The following is a 23,713-nucleotide window of genomic DNA, read 5'->3' as shown; positions in this document are numbered from 1 at the left end:
CCGATTGGCTGATAGGATTCTATCAGCCAATCGGAATTTGAGGGACGCCATCTTGGATGACGTCCCTTAAAGGAACCTTCATTCTGTGTTAGGACGTCGGAAGAAGAGGATGGATCCGCGCTGGAGGTCTTGAAGATGGAGCCGCTCGTTGTCGGATGGAAGAAGATAGAAGATGCCGCTTGGATGAAGATGTCTACCGGTCCGGATCTCCTCTTCTGCCCGGATAGGATGAAGACTTCTGCCCGATGATGGACTTCTTCAGCCGCCGCTTGGATCAAGACTTCAGCCGGAGGATGGACGTCTTCAGCCCCCGCTTGGGCTTGGATCAAGTCTTCAGCCGGAGGATGGACGTCTTCAGCCCCCGCTTGGGCTTAGATCAAGACTTCGGAGCCTGGACCGATCAGTGATACCCGGCGTGGTGAAGATAACGTAGGAAGATCTTCAGGGGCTTACTGTTAGGTTTATTTAAGGGGGGTTTGGGTTAGATTAGGGGTATGTGGGTGGTGGGTTGTAATGTTGGGGGGGGGTATTGTATGTTTTTTTTTCCAGGCAAAAGAGCTGAATTCTTTGGGGCATGCCCCGCAAAAGGCCCTTTTAAGGGCTGGTAAGGTAAAAGAGCTTTTCTATTTTTATTTTAGAATAGGGTAGGGCATTTTTTTTATTTTGGGGGGGGGTTGTTATTTTATTAGGGGGCTTAGAGTAGGTGTAATTAGCTTAAAATTGTTGTAATATTTTTCTAATGTTTGTAAATATTTTTTTATTTTTTGTAACTTAGTTCTTTTTTTATTTTTTGTACTTTAGTTAGTTTATTTAATTGTATTTATTTGTAGGTGTTATATTTAATTAATTTATTGATAGTGTAGTGTTAGGTTTAATTGTAGATAATTGTAGGTATTTTATTTAATTAATTTATTGATAGTGTAGTGTTAGGTTTAATTGTAACTTAGGTTAGGATTTATTTTACAGGTAATTTTGTAATTATTTTAACTAGGTAACTATTAAATAGTTATTAACTATTTAATAGCTATTGTACCTGGTTAAAAGAAATACAAAGTTGCCTGTAAAATAAATATTAATCCTAAAATAGCTACAATATAATTATAATTTATATTGAAGCTATATTAGGGTTTATTTTACAGGTAAGTATTTAGCTTTAAATAGGAATAATTTATTTAATAAGAGTTAATTTATTTCGTTAGATTTAAATTATATTTAACTTAGGGGGGTGTTAGTGTTAGGGTTAGACTTAGCTTTAGGGGTTAATACATTTATTAGAGTAGCGGCGAGGTCCGGTCGGCAGATTAGGGGTTAATAATTGTAGGTAGGTGGAGGCGACGTTGGGGGCGGCAGATTAGGGGTTAATAAATATAATATAGGGGTCGGCGGTGTTAGGGGCAGCAGATTAGGGGTACATAGGTATAATGTAGTTTGCGGGGATGTACGGAGCGGCAGATTAGGGGTTAAAAAAAAATGCAGGGGTCAGCGATAGCGGGGGCGGCAGATTAGGGGTTAATAAGTGTAAGGTTAGGGGTGTTTAGACTCGGGGTACATGTTAGAGTGTTAGGTGCAGACTTAGAAAATGTTTCCCCATAGGAAACAATGGGGCTGCGTTAGGAGCTGAACGCTGCTTTTTTGCAGGTGTTAGGTTTTTTTTCAGCTCAAACTGCCCCATTGTTTCCTATGGGGGAATCGTGCATGAGCACGTTTTTGAAGCTGGCCGCGTCCGTAAGCACCGCTGGTATTGAGAGTTGCAGTGGCGGTAAATTATGCTCTACGCTCCTTTTTTGGAGCCTAACGCAGCCCTTCTGTGATCTCTAAATACCAGCGGTATTTAAAAGGTGCGGGGGGAAAAAAGCCAGCGTTAGCTACGCGGGTCGTTACCGACAAAACTCTAAATCTAGCCGTTAATTATTTAGGGACACTTTTTAATCATTTGGTTGCAGCAGCAATGGCAGGACCAATTTTCAAGACCAGTCGCAATATCAAACAACATGCCTATATGTGACATATAATTGCATCTATAAGATATGGATTTCCACTTTACCACATGTCAAGATATATTTATGTGATCACAGTAAAATATATATAAAGGAATAGTATATATTCCTGTAGTTGCAAAGTAGTGTCATACAACATAAATATATGTGACAAACCAGTATATCTATACAATATAAATTTATACTTTGCCTTTAAATCAAACATGTTTATGTAATCACAGAAGACTCTATTTTAACTCATAGGAGTTAGTTATTTACAACGACATTAGGATGAATGGCAGGAGACAGGAAAACAAGTACATATATGTTCAGCTTAAAAAGGGAGCATAATTTAACTCTTCATTTAGACCTCCTGGTTGAACAGTATCCAGATTAAATATCCATTTACATTCAGCCTTTAATAGCAAATTGTCCCAATCACCCCCTCTTTCATGTATACCTATATACTCTGCACCTCTGAATTGGTTTTGATTTTTTTGTTAACTATATCTCGCCTGTGTTCTTTCATCCTCTCCTTGAATTCTCTATAGGATTTCCCAACATACTGTTTGGGACAAGAACACGAGAGTACATAGACTACCCCATATGTTTTGCAAGTGATAAAGCCTTAGGTTTTGTGAATTTGTCCTTTTCTGTCTTCAATCTTATTACCAGTTATCATGAATTTACACATTTTGCATTTATTACATGGATAGTTACCATTTTTTGGTTTCATGCTTCCTAACCACATTTTAGGTTCCCTGTTAATAAAGTGACTGTGTACTAGTTTATCTTTTAAAGATGGAGCCCTCCTAGCTGTTAGTAGGGGAAAGTCCCCCACTAAACTGTGTATGTCACTGTCAAGAGTTAACAGATGCCAATGTTTGGAGAGGATAGCTTTTACATCAGGCCATTGATTATTATATGTGGTAATCATACTCAATTTTTGATCACCAATCTTTTCTGTCAATTCATAAATAGTGATGTCGCAAATTGTTGGCCGGCGAATAGTTCCCAGCGAACATAGCTTGTTCGCGTTCGCAGCGGCGGGCGAACATATGCGATGTTTGATCCGCCCCCTATTCATCATCATTGAGTAAACTTTGACCCTGTATCTCACAGTCTGCAGACACATTTCAGCCAATCAGCAGCAGACACTCCCTCCCAGACCCTCCCAGCTCCTGAAAAGCAGCCATTTTAGATTCATTCTGATCCTGCATTCTTAGTGAGAGGAGGGATAGTGTAGCTGCTGCTGATTTTATAGGGAAATTGATAGCTAGGCTAGTGTATTCAGTGTCCACTACAGTCCTGAAGGACTCATCTGATCTCTGCTGTAAGGACAGCACCCCAAAAAGCGCTTTTTAGGGCTACATCAGTGGGGGTTTTTTCTTTTTTTTTTCTTTGTAATCTAATAGCAGTTGCCTGCCTGCCACTGCCAGCCTGTGTGTCAGGCTTACAGCATATACTGTGCCTACTTGCTCAGTGCCACCACTCATATCTGGTGTAAGATTAGTGTAATTTTTTTAAAAAAAAACTTTTACATCAGTCTGCTAGTGTAATCTAATTTCAGTAGCCAGGCCAGCCTGCCACTGCCAGCCTGTGTGTCAGGCTCACAGCATATACTGTGCCTACTTGCTCAGTGCCACCACTCATATCTGGCTGGTGTAACAGTAGTGTAAATTTAAAAAAAAAACTTTTACATCAGTCTGCTAGTGTAATCTAATAGCAGTTGCCTGCCTGCCACTGCCAGCCTGTGTGTCAGGCTCACAGCATATACTGTGCCTACTTGCTCAGTGCCACCAGTCATATCTGGTGTAACATTAGTGTAAATTTTTTAAAAAAACCTTTTACATCAGTCTGCTAGTGTAATCTAATTTCAGTTGCCAGGCCAGCCTACCACTGCCAGCCTGTGTGTCAGGCTCACAGCATATACTGTGCCTACTTGCTCAGTGCCACCACTCATATCTGGCTGGTGTAACAGTAGTGTAAATTTAAAAAAAAAAAACTTTTACATCAGTCTGCTAGTGTAATCTAATAGCAGTTGCCTGCCTGCCACTGCCAGCCTGTGTGTCAGGCTCACAGCATATACTGTGCCTACTTGCTCAATGCCACCACTCATATCTGGTGTAACATTAGTGTAAATTTAAAAAAAAAAACTTTTACATCAGTCTGCTAGTGTAATCTAATTTCAGTTGCCAGGCCAGCCTGCCACTGCCAGCCTGTGTGTCAGGCTCACAACATATACTGTGCCTACTTGCTCATGCCACCAGTCATATCTGGTGTAACAGTAGTGTAAATTTAAAAAAAAAAACTTTTACATCAGTCTGCTAGTGTAATCTAATTTCAGTTGCCAGGCCAGCCTGCCACTGCCAGCCTGTGTGTCAGGCTCACAGCATATACTGTGCCTACTTGCTCAGTGCCACCACTCATATCTGGTGTAACAGTAGTGTAAATTTAAAAAAAAAACTTTTACATCAGTTTGCTAGTATAATCTAATAGCAGTTGCCCGCCTGCCACTGCCAGCCTGTGTGTCAGGCTCACAGCATATACTGTGCCTACTTGCTCAGTGCCACCACTCATATCTGGTGTAACAGTAGTGTAAATTTAAAAAAAAAAACTTTTACATCAGTCTGCTAGTGTAATCTAATTTCAGTTGCCAGGCCAGCCTGCCACTGCCAGCCTGTGTGTCAGGCTCACAGCATATACTGTGCCTACTTGCTCAGTGCCACCACTTATATCTGGTGTAACAGTAGTGTAAATTTTAAAAAAAACCTTTTACATCAGTCTGCTAGAGTAATCTAATAGCAGTTGCCTGCCTGCCACTGCCAGCCTGTGTGTCAGGCTCACACCATATACTGTGCCTACTTGCTCAGTGCCACCACCAGTCATATCTGGTGTAACATTAGTGTAAATTTAAAAAAAAAAAAACTTTTACATCAGTCTGCTAGTGTAATCTAATTTCAGTTGCCAGGCCAGCCTGCCACTGCCAGCCTGTGTGTCAGGCTCACAGCATATACTGTGCCTACTTGCTCAGTGCCAACAGTCATATCTGGTGTAACAGTAGTGTAAATTAAAAAAAAAAAAAACTTTTACATCAGTCTGCTAGTGTAATCTAATTTCAGTTGCCAGGCCAGCCTGCCACTGCCAGCCTGTGTGTCAGGCTCACAGCATATACTGTGCCTACTTGCTCAGTGCCAACAGTCATATCTGGTGTAACAGTAGTGTAAATTTAAAAAAAAAAAAACTTTTACATCAGTCTGCTAGTGTAATCTAATTTCAGTTGCCAGGCCAGCCTGCCACTGCCAGCCTGTGTGTCAGGCTCACAGCATATACTGTGCCCACTTGTCAAGTGCCACCACTCACATTATCTTGTTTAATAGTAGTGTAAGTGTACATTTAAAAAATAAAAAAACTATTTTGACTGTGAAACATCAGTCTGCTTTTTTGTGTCAGGCTCACAGCGTATACTGTGCCCACTTGACCAGTGCCACCACTCATATTATCTTGTTTAATAGTAGTGTAAGTGTACATTTTAAAAATAAAAAAAACTATTTTGACTGTGAAACATCAGTCTGCTTTTTTGTGTCAGGCTCACAGCGTATACTGTGCCCACTTGACCAGTGCCACCACTCATATTATCTTGTTTAATAGTAGTGTCAGTGTACATTTAAAAAAATAAAATACATTTTTGACTGTGAAACATCAGTCTGGTTTTTTGTGTCAGGCTCACAGCGTAAACTGTGCCCACTCACAGTAGCTTGCACGCATAGTAGCACTAATTGAAAAAAAAATGACAGGCAGAGGCAGGCCAACCCGCAGGGGCCGTCGTGGTCGTGGTGCTGTTATTCCCTTTGTCCATAGAATAATGCCCAGTGTTAGGCCACGTACCACGAACACGAAAAGTTCTGAGGAAATAGTTGACTTTATAACACAGGACACCCAATCTTCTACAGCTTCTGCTCGTAACCTTGATGCACCATCCTCCTCCTCTAGCTTAGCTTCGGGCACCTCTCAACTTACCACTCGCCTGTCTGCCGCCACCACCAACACTAGCACCACAGCCGCCTCACTTGATCTGTCAGAGGAGTTATGTACACCTCAGAGTGAAGAAATGAGTGATGCGCAACCATCATTGACAGAGGATGTAGATAACTGTGATATGTCTCAGTCAGGCAGCATTACAGAGATGGACGACGCACGGTGTGATGATGATGTTGTACCCGCCGTTGCTTCCGTTGTTGAGTTGTCAGATACAAGTGAAGGGGTTGATGATGACGATGCGTCCGTGGATGTCACGTGGGCACCGGGTAGAAGAGAAGAAGAACAGGTGGAAAGTTCAGAGGGAGAGACAGAGAGGAGCAGGAGGAGAAGACGAGTTGGAAGCAGGGGGAGGTCATCGCAAGGAGCTAGTGGCACAGTCAGACAGCATGCATCGGCACCCGGGGTCAGCCAGACAGCACGCCAATCAACGCATGCTGTTGCCACCACCAGAATGCCGTCATCGCAGAGCTCAGCAGTGTGGCATTTTTTTTATGTGTCTGCCTCTGACAACAGCAATGCCATTTGCAACCTGTGCCAAAAGAAACTGAGTCATGGGAAGTCCAACACCCACCTAGGTACAACTGCTTTGCGAAGGCACATGATCTCACATCACAAACGCCTATGGGATGAACACATGAGGACAAGCAGCACACAAACTCAAAGCCGCCATCCTCCTCCTGGTCCAGCATCTTCAGCCACGTCAACCACTGCTGTGCTCCTTGCCCCCTCTCAACCATCCGCCAATCCGTCTCTCTTCCGGAGCAGTTCCTGCTCATCTGCCCACAGTCAGGTGTCTGTCAAGGACATGTTTGAGCGTAAGAAGCCAATGTCACCAAGTCACCCCCTTGCCCAGCGTCTGACTGCTGGCTTGTCTGAACTGTTAGCCTGCCAGCTTTTACCATACAAGCTGGTGGAGTCTGAGGCGTTCAAAAAATTTGTAGCTATTGGGACACCGCAGTGGAAAGTACCCGGGCGAAATTTCTTTGCACAAAAGGCAATCCCCAACCTGTACTCGATTGTGCGAAAGGAAGTAATGGCATGTCGGGCACACAGTGTTGGGGCAAAGGTCCATCTGACCACTGATAGCTGGTCTGCAAAGCATGGTCAGGGCAGGTATATCACCTACACTGCGCATTGGGTAAACCTGCTGACGGCTGCCAAGCATGGAATGCCTGGCTCTGCAGAGGAGTTGGTGACACCGCCACGACTTGCAGGCAGGCCTGCTGCCACCTCCTCTACTCCTCCTACTCCATCCTCTTCCATAACCTCCTCGGCTGAGTCCTCTTCTGCTGCTGCATCTTGCTCCACATCAACGGCACCCCCCCAGCTCCCCAGGTACTATTGCACATCCCGGATACGGCAGTGTCACTCTGTCTTGGGGTTGACTTGACTGAAAGCAGAGAGTCACACCGCAGCAGCACTCCTGTCCACCCTGAACGCACAGGTGGATCAGTGGCTGACTCCGCACCAACTGGAGATCGGCAAAGTGGTTTCTGACAACGGAAGTAATTTGGTGGCGGCATTAAAATTGGGCAAGTTGACACATGTGCCGTGCATGGCACATGTGTGTAATCTGATTGTACAACGCTTTGTGCATAAGTACCCAGGCTTACAGGATGTCCTGAAGCAGGCCAGGAAGGTGTGTGGCCATTTCAGGCGTTCCTACACGGCCATGGCACACTTGTCAGATATCCAGCGGCGAAACAACCTGCCAGTGAGGCGCTTGATTTGCGACACGTTGGAATTCAACACTCCTAATGTTCGACCGCCTGCTCCAACAAGAAAAAGCTGTTAACGAGTATTTGTATGACCTGGGTGCTAGGACAGCCTCTGGGGAGCTGGGGATTTTTTTGCCACGTTACTGGACGCTCATGCGCAATGCCTGTAGGCTCATGCGTCCTTTTGAGGAGGTGACAAACCTAGTCAGTCGCACCGAAGGCACCATCAGCAACATCATACCATTTGTTTTCTTCCTGGAGCGTGCCCTGCGAAGAGTGCTGGATCAGGCTGTAGATGAGCGTGAAGAGGAAGAGTTGTCTCCATCACCACAAGAAACAGCCTTATCAGCATCGCTTGCTGGACCAGCGGCAACGCAGGAAGAGGATTGTGAGGAAGAGGAGTCAGAGGAGGAATGTGGCTTTGAGGAGGAGGAGGAAGACCAAGCACAACAGGCATCCCAGGGTGCTCATTGTTGTCACCTATCTGGTACCCATGGTGTTGTACGTGGCTGGGGGGAAGAAGATACCTTCAGTGAGATCAGTGAGGACGAGGAACGGGACATGAGTAGCTTGGCATCCAATCTTGTGCAAATGGGGTCTTTCATGCTGTCGTGCCTGTTGAGGGACACTCGTATAAAAAAGCTGAAGGAGAACGAACTGTACTGGGTGTCCACGCTACTAGACTCCCGGTATAAGCATAAAGTGACTGAAATGTTACCGAATTCCCGCAAGTCGGAAAGGATGGAGCAGTTCAAAAATAAATTAAAAAGTATGCTTTACACAGCGTATAAGGGTGATGTCACAGCACAACGGGAATCTAACAGGGGAAGAGATGAAAGTAATACTCCTCCTCCCACAACCACGCCGGCAAGGACAGGACGCTTTCCAGACGTGTTGTTGATGGAGGACATGCGGACCTTCAGTGCAGCAGGAGGTATTGTCACTGAGAAGAGAAGTCGCCTAGGTCAAAAAAGTCTTGATTATCTCACCTTTATTAAAATGAATGAGGGATGGATCCCGAAGGGACTGACATTGGGCGATACATTCGAGTAAAAAAGGCCTGATGAGATGAGCTGCCTTGGGCTAAAAATGGTCCACACGCTGCTGTATTTTATCTTCGAATGCCGGATGACTTGCGTGACCAATCCGCCAACAACTAGGGTTCAAGCCGCAATGTTTTAGGGCACTTTCTAACTGTCAAACAAACATCAATTTTTCTGGGCAACAATACCTAATTTTTCAGGAATGTGTACATGCCTAATTTTTCTGGCCTCTGGTGCTGCACTGTGGCTTCAAAACCCAAACCAAAAAAAAGGCACATAACAGGGATTAAACTGCTAAGAATAGTACTACTTAACACACCACTCATATCTGGTGGCACAGTAGATTGCACGAGCAGTGCCCCAAATTTGAAGTAGGAGGACCGACCAAGCATCTTTTTCCATCTCCCGGTTCCTAAAATCCATGCCATATACATGTCCCCTGATAGGGGACACCGCAGTGGAAGGTACACGGCCGAAATTTCTTTGCACAAAAGGCAATCCCCAACCTGTACTCGATTGTGCAAAAGGAAGTAACCTTACCATGGGTCCCAACCGCACGTCTTGTTAAAATTCTCTGTCTGGGAAATTATCTATCTATCTATCTATCAAATCTATCTATTTATCTATCAAATGTATCTATCTATCGTATCTATCAAATGTATCTATTGCATCTATTGATCTATCTATCTAATCTATGTATCTATCTATCTATCTATCAAATCTATCTCGTGGCCAGACCGACCAAGCATCTTTTTCCATCTCCCGGTTCCTACAATCCATGCCATATACATGTACCCTGATAGGGGACGTAACAGGGATTAAACTGATAACAATAGTACTACTTGACAGACCACTCATATCTGTTGGCACAGTAGATTGCACGCGGTGCTCTGACAAAATGCAGAAGGACATTTGGCAGGCGGACATTTGGCAGACGGACATTTGGCCGACAGACAGAAAGCTAAAGAATGTTCCGATTTCGGCCGAGGGCAGATACGTTCCAGAGTGCTCTGTTCTAATCAGAGCCTCGGGCGCCGCAACTGCCTCTGGGAACCTTACCATGGGTCCCAGACCGCACGTCTTGTTATTCTCTGTCTGGGAAATTATCTATCTATCAAATCTATCTATTTATCTATCAAATCTATCTATCTATCGTATCTATCATCAAATGTATCTATTGCATCTATTGATCTATCTATATAATCTATGTATCTATCTATCTCGTGGCCGGTTCCTAAAAATTATCTCCGAGTTCCTAAAATCTATGCCATACCTGTACTCGAATGTGCAAAAGGAAGTAATGACATATGGGGTCTTTCATGCTGTCGTGCCTGTTGAGGGTCGGGGACCCTCGTATAAAAAGGCTGAAGGAGAACGACCTGTACTGGGTGTCCAAGCATCTTTTTCCATCTCCCGGTTCCTAAAAATTATCTCCGGGTTCCTAAAAACGATGCCATACCTGTACTCGATTTTGAAAAAGGAAATCATGGCATATGGGGTCTTTCATGCTGTCGTGCCTGTTGAGGGTTGGGGACCCTCGTATAAAAAGGCTGAAGGAGAACGACCTGTACTGGGTGTCCAAGCATCTTTTTCCATCTCCCGGTTCCTAAAAATTATCTCCGGGTTCCTAAAAACGATGCCATACCTGTACTCGATTGTGCAAAAGGAAGTAATGGCATATGGGGTCTTTCATGCTATCATGCCTGTTGAGGGTCGGGGACCCTCATATAAAAAGGCTGAAGGAGAACGACCTGTACTGGGTGTCCAAGCATCTTTTTCCATCTCCCGGTTCCTAAAAATTATCTCCGGGTTCCTAAAAACGATGCCATACCTATACTGTATTGTGCAAAAGGAAGTAATGGCATATGGGGTCTTTCATGCTATCATGCCTGTTGAGGGTCGGGGACCCTCATATAAAAAGGCTGAAGGAGAACGACCTGTACTGGGTGTCCAAGCATCTTTTTCCATCTCCCGGTTCCTAAAAATTATCTCCGGGTTCCTAAAAATGATGCCATACCTGTACTCGATTGTGCAAAAGGAAGTCATGGCATATGGGGTCTTTCATGCTGTCGTGCCTGTTGAGGGTCGGGGACCCTCGTATAAAAAAGCTGAAGGAGAACGACCTGTACTGGGTGTCCAAGCATCTTTTTCCATCTCCCGGTTCCTAAAATCCATGCCATATACACGTCCCCTGATAGGGGACGTAACAGGGATTAAACTGATAAGAATAGTACTAGTTAACACACCACTCCTATCTGGTGGCACAGTAGATTGCACGCGGTGCTCTGACAAAATGCAGAAGGACATTTGGCAGACGGACATTTGGCAGACGGACATTTGGCCGACAGACAGAAAGCTAAAGAATGTTCCGATTTCGGCCGAGGGCAGATACACAGAGTGCTCTGTTCTAATCAGAGCCTCGGGCGCCGCAACTGCCTCTGGGAACCTTACCATGGGTCCCAGACTGCCCGTCTTGTAATTCTCTGTCTGGGAAATTATCTATCTATCAAATCTATCTATTTATCTATCAAATCTATATATCTATCGTATCTATCATCAAATGTATCTATTGCATCTATTGATCTATCTATCTAATCTATGTATCTATCTATCTATCTCGTGGCCGGACCGACCAAGCATCTTTTTCCATCTCCCGGTTCCTAAAATCATTTCCGGGTTCCTAAAATCGGTGCCATATACACGTCCCCTGATAGGGCACGTAACAGGGATTAAACTGATAAGAATAGTACTAGTTAACACACCACTCCTATCTGGTGGCACATTAGATTGCACGCGCAGTGCCCCAAATTGGAACTTGGAAGTAGGAGGACCGACCAAGCATCTCATCTCTGTGTGATTCCTGTTCTTGTAGGACAGTTAATGGGTCAGTCATGTTGCACAGCTCCTCAATGTGACAAATCTTCCTAGTTAGCTCGTCGTTCTCTTTTTCCCAGCTGCTGGATCAGATCAGAGATTGTGAGTAAAACCTGCTCCTGCTGCCGGGTGATCTCACTCAGGACTCGCTTCTCTAGGTCTTCCAGCTGTTTCCTGATGTCCCTAATCAGGGCAGTGAGTCTCTCTGTTACACCAGTTTCTTTCTCTTGCACCCCTCTCCTGTGCTTCTGCAGACTCTGGACTCTTTTCTCAGTCTCCTCTCTCTTTGTGGTCAGTTTCTGCAGAACATTTCTCAGTTTCTTTTTCTTCTTCTCAGAAGCCTCATTCAGCAGCTCGACCTGGTGTCCCCTGTGCTCTCCGGCCAGGGAGCAGGACACACAGATACAGGCAGCATCCTCAGTGCAGTAATATAATAGGAGCATCTTGTGGGTGGAGCATTTTCTGTTACCCCAGGAAGTGATTGCACGCGCAGTGACATCAGTGAGGACAAGGAACGGGACATGGCTAGCTTGGTATCCAACCCCGTGCAAATGGGGAGTTTGCGGTTGTGCAAATGGACTGTTTGCGGTTGTTTGCGGTGCGTTAAACGGGGAGTTTGGTCTGTCACTGTGAAGCGGACGTAACCCTTACACTACATGAACGATACAACATCATACCTGATGTTTTAAAGCACGTTATTCCAAACGATTTAGGAATTTTAGGTGATTTATGAACTTTATGGATTAAAAACAGACTCTGTATCAACTATGTAATTTTCCATGGGAGTTTTGCCATGGATCCCCCTCCGGCATGCCACAGTCCAGGTGTTAGTCCCCTTGAAACAACTTTTCCATCACTTTTGTGGCCAGAAAGAGTCCCTGTGGGTTTTAAAATTCGCCTGCCTATTGAAGTCAATGGCGGTTCGCCCGTTCGCGAACTTTTGTGGAAGTTCGCGTTCGCTGTTCGCAAACGCAAAATTTTAGGTTTGCGACATCACTATTCATAAAGTAAAGATTTTCTCTCAGTTTGCGATGCTCGATGAAATCCCTCTTTTAACCAATTTTTGCTATAGCCTCTTTCTAAAAAGCGGGATTTTAAATCATCAGCATGTTTCTTGAAAAGCAATTAATCAGAACAATTTCTTTTATGTTGCAAGTATTGACCGATAGGAATACCTTTTATTTGTGCTATAGGATGGTGACTTGTTGCTTCTAATAAAGTATTAGCTGCTGTCGGTTTTCTATAACTCTCAGTGACTATTGTATTACCAACTTTCATTAGTTTTAAGTCAAGAAAGGAAACTTCTAAGGGACTATACTCAAATGTAAATTTTAAATTTTTGGTATTGGTATTTAAATATTTCATAAAATTATGAAGTTGATCTATAGATCCTTCCCAAAGCATAAACACGTCATCAATAAATCTTGTCCATAGGACCACCTTATTCTCAAAGCAATCAGGCATATTAAGAATTATTTCCAATTCCCATTTTCCCAGATATAGACAGGCATAGGTGGGGGCACAACTTGCCCACATTGCTGTACCCAATATCTGTCTATAAAATTTTGAATCAAATTTAAAGTAGTTTTTTTCCAAAACAAATTTCAGAAGACTTATCACAAAAGCTGTATGATTAGTGTATCTGATACCTCTCTGATGAAGGTAAAAACGTGCAGCCTCAACCCCTAAATCATGAGGTATTGAGGAGTACAATGCCTCTACATCAATGGTAACAAGTAATGTTTCATCAGAGAGGACCAGTCCATCAAGTTTTCATCATCAGTAGTATCTTTTAGATACGAAGGCAATGTTACCAAAAAGGGTCTAAGATTCCAATCAACATATTTAGCAATGTTCTCCAAAAGTCCCCCTTGCCTTTCTATCAATTCTCTGACAGCCCTCCATAACGATTCCCTATGGACTGCATTATACAAATATACCTACCTAATAGCCACTAGCGTCCTATATATACCGACCAACATATATGTTGCCCTGCATTGATGTACTACTACTGACCAAGACAAAACTTAACTAAGTCAGCATTGTTGTCTGAATCAAAGACTCTCCACTTTTCCACACTGGAGACTGTTTCAATCTCAATGCACTAATCAAGGCTTGCTTTTGCAATTAACTACCGTTGCTTGGCTTTGAACTGTTACTAATACATCTTTCCGCCACTGATATATCTTGGCAGCTGCCTTTGTAGGACTTGTTATCTGTTTATTACAGGTTTTTCATTACAGGTCCATTGTCCTGATTATTGAGGAAGGTATATATGTTATATGATTATTTTAGTTTTTTGTTTGGTGCCATGTTTTGTTTTTTAGTTTAAGTTAATAAAGGGTTTTGATGTTTTCTTGCATTGGGTCTCTGAATCTGTCTTTTGTGTCAAAGCCATCTAACTTTAAATTTGCTTAATGAGCAAGTGCTGGTTAAAGGTACAGCCTTTTTCTTAATTTAACATATATATATATGTATGTATATATGTATATATGTATAGCTATCATTGGTCTGTCTCTCTGTCTACATAAGATATGTAGCTATCATCGGTCTGTCTCTCTGTCTATACAGTATATATGTAGCTATAATCAGTTCCTGTCTATATATGTAGCTATCATCGGTCTGTCTTCCTGTCTATATATGTAGCTATTGTCGGTCTATCTTCCTGTCTATATATGTAGCTATCATCAGTCTATCTACCTGTCTATATATGTAGCTATCATCAGTCTATCTCCTTGTATATATACGTATGTAGCTATCACTGGTCTGACTTCCTGTCTATATATGTAGCTATCATCAGTCTATCTCCCTGTCTATATATGTAGCTATTATTGGTCTGTCTTCCTGTCTATATATGTAGCTAACTTCGGTCAATCTCCTTGTATATATATATATATATGTAGCTATCATCGGTCTGTCTCCCTGTCTATATATGTAGCTAACTTCTGTCTATCTCCCTGTATATATATGTAGCTATCATCGGTCTGTCTCCCTGTCTATATATGTAGCTATCATTAGTCTATCTCCCTGTCTATATATGTAGCTATCATTGGTCTGTCTTCCTGTCTATATATGTAGCTAAATTCGGTGAATCTCCTTGTATATATACATATGTAGCTATCATCGGTCTGTCTCCCTTTCTATATATGTAGCTATCATCAGTCTATCTCCCTGTCTATATATGTAGTTATCATTGGTCTACCTACTTGTCTCTATATGTAGCTATCATTGGTCTGTCTTCCTGTCTATATTTGTAGCTAACATCTGTCTATCTCCCTGTATATATATGTAGCTATCATCGGTCTGTCTCCCTGTCTATATATGTAGCTATCATCAGTCTATCTCCCTTTCTATATATGTAGCTATCATCGGTCTACCTACTTGGCTATATATGTAGCTATCATCGGTCTGTCTTCCTGTCTATATACTGTATGTAGCTAACTTCGGTCTATCTCCCTGTATATACAGTATATGTAGCTATCATCGGTCTGTCTCCCTGTCTATATATGTAGCTATCATCAGTCTATCTCCCTGTCTATATATGTAGCTATCATCGGTCTACCTAATTGGCTATATATGTAGCTATCATCGGTCTGTCTCCCTGTCTATATATGTAGCTATCATCGGTCTACCTAATTGGCTATATATGTAGCTATCATCGGTCTGTCTTCCTGTCTATATATGTAGCTAACTTCGGTCTATCTCCCTGTATATATACGTAGCTATCATCGATCTGTTTCCCTGTCTATATATGTAGCTATCATCAGTCTGTCTCCCTGTCTATTTATGTAGCTATCATTAGTCTATCTCCCTGTCTATATGTGTAGCTATCATCGGTCTACCTACTTGTCTATATATGTAGCTATCATCAGTCTGTCTCCCTGTCTATATATGTAGCTATCATCGGCGTATCTCCTTATCTATAAATGTAGCTATCATTGGTTTGTTTTCCGTCTATATATGTAGCTATGATTAGTCTGTCTCTGTGTCTATATGTAGCTATCATTGGTCTGTCTTTCTCTCTATGCAGTGTATGTAGCTATCATCAGTCTATCTCTCTGCTTTTATATATATATATATATATATATATATATATATATATATATATATATATATAATAGCAGGGATGTGCACTCTCACCTTCATAACATCTGCCAGGGTGCTAGTGAATATTCACAACAACAAGAAAAACAGAAGGTCTGAGGAAGGGGATACATTATACCCGAAACGTTACACTGTCACAGTAAAATTGTGTTCGAAAATACCAGTGAGTGCAAGTTTTTCTTGTTGTTGTTTTATCTATGTATATATATATATATATATATATATATATATATATATATATATATATATATATATATATATATATATATATATATATGTTGCTCTCATTGGTTTGTATCCCTGTCTATATATGTAGCTATCATTAGTCTCTCTCTCTCTCTCTCTCTCTCTCTCTCTCTCTCTATCTATCTATCTATCTATCTATCTATCTATCTATCTATCTATATATTTATATATATATATATATATATATATATATATATAATAAAGCAAGATAGCGTCAGCACTTCTTCATACAAAATTCCACTTTATTGAGGCTTCAGACAAAGTTAAAAACAGCAAAGTTTCGAGTCAACACAGACCCTTAGTCATGCAATGGATTATGGGAAAAAATCACCTTCTTTTATAACACCTGTGTATCAATTAACTTGATTTACCTGCATACATTCAAATTACCATTTTGGATTTTTGACCCCTAACAGGTCAGAATGGTCAGTAAATAATCTTTGTACCTAAATCACAGTTTTTCATTATATAATAAAAAGTTCCTATCTAGTGATTATAACCCAAGACTATATTTCAACACATATTATTAAAAACATTTCATACAAAATTACAAGATTACTATACATTAATACTTATAAAAACAAATGAAGATCATAGTCTTTGTTTAGACCATTCGGACTAAGTGTTTTTAGATGCTGTATCCACCATACCTCTCTTTCCAAGTAATTGACCACATACCAAAACAAAGAAGAGGGGGTAACAGAGAGTTACTGTTAAAGAAAAGAGAGGTATGGTGGATACAGCATCTAAAAACACTTAGTCCGAATGGTCTAAACAAAGACTATGATCTTCATTTGTTTTTATAAGTATTAATGTATAGTAATCTTGTAATTTTGTATGAAATGTTTTTAATAATATGTGTTGAAATATAGTCTTGGGTTATAATCACTAGATAGGAACTTTTTATTATATAATGAAAAACTGTGATTTAGGTACAAAGATTATTTACTGACCATTCTGACCTGTTAGGGGTCAAAAATCCAAAATGGTAATTTGAATGTATGCAGGTAAATCAAGTTAATTGATACACAGGTGTTATAAAAGAAGGTGATTTTTTCCCATAATCCATTGCATGACTAAGGGTCTGTGTTGACTCGAAACGTCGCTGTTTTAAACTTTGTCTGAAGCCTCAATAAAGTGGAATTTTGTATGAAGAAGTGCTGACGCTATCTTGCTTTATTATATTCATATATGTGGGCTGGCAGATCCCACTCAGCGGACGTGCACTACTATAATCCTGAAAAAGGTTGCTGAAAAAATGCTGAAAGAATAGCATTAAGAAAGGTGCTGGACTTACCTGTTAAAGTTGTATATATATATATAGCTATCATTGGTCTGTCTCGCTGTCTACATAAGATATGTAGCTATCATCGGTCTGTCTCTCTGTCTATACAGTATATGTAGCTATCATCGGTCTATCTCCCTGTCTATATATGTAGCTATCATCGGTCTGTCTTCCTGTCTATATATGTAGCTATTATCGGTCTATCTTCCTGTCTATATACAGTATGTAGCTATCATCAGTCTATCTACCTGTCTATATATGTAGCTATCATCAGTCTGTCTCTGTGTCTATATATGTAGCTATCATCAGTCTATCTCCTTGTCTATATATGTAGCTATCATCAGTCTATCTCCCTGTCTATATATGTAGCTATCATCAGTCTATCTACCTGTCTATATATGTAGCTATCATCAGTCTGTCTCTGTGTCTATATATGTAGCTATCATCAGTCTATCTCCTTGTCTATATATGTAGCTATCACCGGTCTGACTTCCTGTCTATATATGTAGCTATCATCAGTCTATCTCCCTGTCTATATATATAGCTATCATTGGTCTGTCTTCCTGTCTATATATGTAGTTAACTTCGGTCTATCTCCCTGTATATATATGTAGGTATCATCGGTCTGTCTCCCTGTCTATATATGTAGCTATCATGAGTCTATTGACTGATCTCTCTGTATTGGTCTATCTTTCTATATTTATCTGTCAGTCTCTCTCTTTTTATCTCATTATATATTTATCAATATCTCTCTACTTATGTATGTTTATACTAGATTATGCCTGTCTATATATGTAGTTATAATCGGTCTACCTACTTGTCTATATATGTAGCTATCATTGGTCTGTCTTCCTGTCTATATATGTAGCTAACTTTGGTCTATCTCCCTGTATATATATATATATATGTAGCTATCATCGGTCTATCTCCCTGTCTATATATGTAACTATCATCAGTCTATCTCCCTGTCTATATATGTAGCTATCATCGGTCTACCTACTTGGCTATATATGTAGCTATCATCGGTCTGTCTCCCTGTCTACATATATAACTATCATTGGTCTATCTCCCTGTATATATATATATATATAAATATGTGTTGCTATCATTGGTCTCTCTCTCTCTCTCTATATATATATATATATATATACATATATATATAGCTATCATTGGTCTGTCTCTCTGTCTACATATGTAGCTATCATCTGTTTGTTTTCCTGTCTATATATGTAGCTATCATCGGTCTGTCTATATATATAGCTATCATCAGTCTGTCTCTGTGTCTATATATGTAGCTTTCATCAGTCTATCTCCTTTTCTATATATGTAACTATAATCAGTCTATCTCCCTGTCTATATATGTAGCTATCACCGGTCCGTCTCCCTGTCTATATATGTAGCTATCACCGGTCCGTCTCCCTGTCTATGTATGTAGCTATCATCGGTCTGTTTATATATGTAGCTATCATCAGTCTATCTCCTTGTCTATATATGTAGCTATCACCGGTCTGTCTCCCTGTCTATATATGTAGCTATCATCAGTCTATCTCCTTGTCTATAAATGTAGCTATCATTGGTTTGTTTTCCTGTCTATATATGTAGCTATCATCGTTCTGTCTATATATGTAGCTATCATCTATCTGTCTCTGTGTCTATATATATAGCTATCATCGGTCTATCTATTTGTCTACATGTGTAGCTATTATCGGTCTGTCTTCATGTCTATATACATAGTTATCATTGGTCTGTCTCTCTGTCTATATATGTAGCTATCATTAGTCTCTTGCACTGTTTATATATGTAGCTAACATCGGTCTGTCTTCCTGTCTATATATGTAGCTAACTTTGGTCTATCTCCCTGTATATATATATATATGTAGCTATCATCGGTCTATCTCCCTGTCTATATATGTAACTATCATCAGTCTATCTCCCTGTCTATATATGTAGCTATCATCGGTCTACCTACTTGGCTATATATGTAGCTATCATCGGTCTGTCTCCCTGTCTACATATATAACTATCATTGGTCTATCTCCCTGTATATATATATATATATAAATATGTGTTGCTATCATTGGTCTCTCTCTCTCTCTATATATATATATATATATACATATATATATAGCTATCATTGGTCTGTCTCTCTGTCTACATATGTAGCTATCATCTGTTTGTTTTCCTGTCTATATATGTAGCTATCATCGGTCTGTCTATATATATAGCTATCATCAGTCTGTCTCTGTGTCTATATATGTAGCTTTCATCAGTCTATCTCCTTTTCTATATATGTAACTATAATCAGTCTATCTCCCTGTCTATATATGTAGCTATCACCGGTCCGTCTCCCTGTCTATATATGTAGCTATCACCGGTCCGTCTCCCTGTCTATGTATGTAGCTATCATCGGTCTGTTTATATATGTAGCTATCATCAGTCTATCTCCTTGTCTATATATGTAGCTATCACCGGTCTGTCTCCCTGTCTATATATGTAGCTATCATCAGTCTATCTCCTTGTCTATAAATGTAGCTATCATTGGTTTGTTTTCCTGTCTATATATGTAGCTATCATCGTTCTGTCTATATATGTAGCTATCATCTATCTGTCTCTGTGTCTATATATATAGCTATCATCGGTCTATCTATTTGTCTACATGTGTAGCTATTATCGGTCTGTCTTCATGTCTATATACATAGTTATCATTGGTCTGTCTCTCTGTCTATATATGTAGCTATCATTAGTCTCTTGCACTGTTTATATATGTAGCTAACATCGGTCTGTTTTCCTGTCTATATATGTAGCTATCAGCAATCTATCTCCCTGTCTATATATGTAGCTATCATTAGTCTCTTGCACTGTTTATATATGTAGCTATCATTGGTCTGTTTTCCTGTCTATATATGTAGCTATAAGCAGTCTATCTTTTTGTCTATATATGTAGCTATCATCGGTCTGTCTTCCTGTCTATATATGTAGCTATCATCAGTCTATCTCCCTGTCTATATATGTAGCTATCATCAGTCTATCTCCCTGTCTATATATGTAGCTTTCATCGGTCTACCTACTTGTCTATATATGTAGCTATCATCGGTCTGTCTCCCTGTCTATATATCTAGCTATCATCGGTCTATCTCCTTGTCTATAACTGTAGCTATCATCAGTTTGTTTTCCTGTTTATATATGTAGCTATCATCTGTCTGTCTATATATGTAGCTATCATCGGTCTGTCTCTGTGTCTATATATATTGCTATAATCGTTCTATTTCTTTGTCTATATGTATAGCTATCATCGGTCTGTCTTCATGTCTATATACGTAGTTATCATTGGTTTGTCTCTCTGTCTATATATGTAGCTATCATTAGTCTCTTGCTCTGTTTATATATGTAGCTATCACCGGTCTGTTTTCCTGTCTATATATGTAGATATCAGCAGTCCATCTCCCTGTCTATATATGTAGCTATCATTAGTCTCTTGCACTGTTTATATATGTAGCTATCATCGGTCTGTTTCCTGTCTATATATGTAGCTATAAGCAGTCTATCTTCCTGTCTATATATGTAGCTATCATCGGTCTGTCTTCCTGTCTATATATGTAGCTATCAGTCTATCTCCCTGTCTATATATTTAGCTATCATTGGTCTGTCTTCTTGTCTACATATGTAGTTATCATCGGTCTGTCTTTTTGTCTATACATGTAGCTATCATAAGTTTACTTCCCTGTCTATATATTTAGCTGTCATTGGTCTGTCTTCCTGTCTATATATTTAGCTATCATTGGTCTATCTTCCTGTCTATATATTGTTGCAATCATCGGTCTGTCTTCCTGTCTATATATGTAGCTATCATCAGTCTATCTCCCTGTCTATATATGTAGTTATCATCGGTCTACCTACTTGTCTCTATATGTAGCTATCATTGGTCTGTCTTCCTGTATATATATGTAGCTAACTTCGGTCTATCTCCCTGTAAATATATATGTAGCTATCATCGGTCTGTCTCCCTGTCTATACATGTAGCTATCATCAGTCTATCTCCCTGTCTATATATGTAGCTATCATCGGTCTACCTACTTGTCTATATGTGTAGCTATCATCGGTCTGTCTTCCTGTCTATATATGTAGCTAACTTCTGTCTATCTCCCTGTCTATATATGTAGCTATCATCAGTCTATCTCCCTGTCTATATATATAGCTATCATTGGTCTGTCTTCCTGTCTATGTATGTAGCTAACTTCGGTCTATCTCCCTGTAAATATATATGTAGCTATCATCGGTCTGTCTCCCTGTCTATATATGTAGCTATCATCAGTCTATCTCCCTGTCTATATATGTAGCTATCATCGGTCTACCTACTTGGCTATATATGTAGCTATCATCGGTCTGTTTTCCTGTCTATATACTGTATGTAGCTAACTTCGGTCTATCTCCCTGTATACATACAGTATATGTAGCTATCATCCGTCTGTCTCCCTGTCTATATATGTAGCTATCATCAGTCTATCTCCCTGTCTATATATGTAGCTATCATCGGTCTACCTAATTGGCTATATATGTAGCTATGATCGGTCTGTCTTCCTGTCTATATATGTAGCTAACTTCGGTCTATCTCCCTGTATATATATGTAGCTATCATCGGTCTGTCTCCCTGTCTATATATGTAGCTATCATCAGGCTGTCTCCCTGTCTATTTATGTAGCTATCATCGGCGTATCTCCTTGTCTATAAATGTAGCTATCATTGGTTTGTTTTCCTGTCTATATATGTAGCTATCATTAGTCTGTCTCTGTGTCTATATGTAGCTATCATTGGTCTGTTTTTCTCTCTATACAGTGTATATAGCTATCATCAGTCTATCTCTCTGTTTTTATTTATATATATATATATATATATATATATATAAAATAGCAGGGATGTGCACTCTCACCTTCATAACATCTGCCAGGGTGCTAGTGAATATTCACAACAACAAGAAAAACTTGCACTCACTGGCATTTTCAAACACAATTTTACTCTGACCGTGTAACCTTTCAGGGATAATGTATCCCCTTCCTCAGAAGATCTGAGGAAAAGGATACATTATCCCCGAAACGTTACATTGTCACAGTAAAATTGTGTTTGAAAATACCAGTGAGTGCAAGTTTTTCTTGTTGTTGTTTTATATATGTATGTATATATATATATATATATATATATATATATATATATGTTGCTCTCATTGGTCTGTATCCCTGTCTATATATGTAGCTATCATTAGTCTCTCCCTCTCTCTCTCTCTCTCTCTCTCTCTCTCTCTCTCTCTCTCTCTCTCTCTCTCTCCCTCTATCTATCTATCTATCTATCTATCTATCTATCTATCTATCTATATATATATATATATTTATATATATATATATATATTATATATATATATATATATATATATATATATAGCTATCATTGGTCTGTCTCTCTGTCTACATAAGATATGTAGCTATCATCGGTTTGTCTCTCTGTCTATACAGTATATGTGTAGCTATCATTGGTCTATCTCCTTGTCTATATATGTAGCTATCATCGGTCTGTCTTCTTGTCTACATATGTAGTTATCATCGGTCTGTCTTTCTGTCTATACATGTAGCTATCATCAGTTTATTTCCATGTCTATATATTTAGCTGCCATTGGTCTGTCTTCCTGTCTATATATGTAGCTATCATCGGTCTATCTCCCTGTCTATATATGTAGCTATCATCGGTCTGTCTTCCTGTCTATATATGTAGCTATTATCGGTCTATCTTCCTGTCTATATACAGTATGTAGCTATCATCAGTCTATCTACCTGTCTATATATGTAGCTATCATCAGTCTGTCTCTGTGTCTATATATGTAGCTATCACCGGTCTGACTTCCTGTCTATATATGTAGCTATCATCAGTCTATCTCCCTGTCTATATATATAGCTATCATTGGTCTGTCTTCCTGTCTATGTATGTAGCTAACTTCGGTCTATCTCCCTGTAAATATATATGTAGCTATCATTGGTCTGTCTCCCTGTCTATATATGTAGCTATCATCAGTCTATCTCCCTGTCTATATATGTAGCTATCATCGGTCTACCTACTTGTCTATATATGTAGCTATCATCGGTCTGTCTTCCTGTCTATATATGTAGCTAACTTCTGTCTATCTCCCTGTATATATATGTAGCTATCATCGGTCTGTCTCCCTGTCTATATATGTAGCTATCATCAGTCTATCTCCCTGTCTATATATGTAGCTATCATCGGTCTACCTACTTGGCTATATATGTAGCTATCATCGGTCTGTTTTCCTGTCTATATACTGTATGTAGCTAACTTCGGTCTATCTCCCTGTATACATACAGTATATGTAGCTATCATCCGTCTGTCTCCCTGTCTATATATGTAGCTATCATCAGTCTATCT

Source organism: Bombina bombina, chromosome 7 (assembly GCF_027579735.1).
Source record: "Bombina bombina isolate aBomBom1 chromosome 7, aBomBom1.pri, whole genome shotgun sequence".
NCBI classification, from domain to species: domain Eukaryota; kingdom Metazoa; phylum Chordata; class Amphibia; order Anura; family Bombinatoridae; genus Bombina; species Bombina bombina.
Note: the sequence above shows the minus strand (reverse complement) of the source record.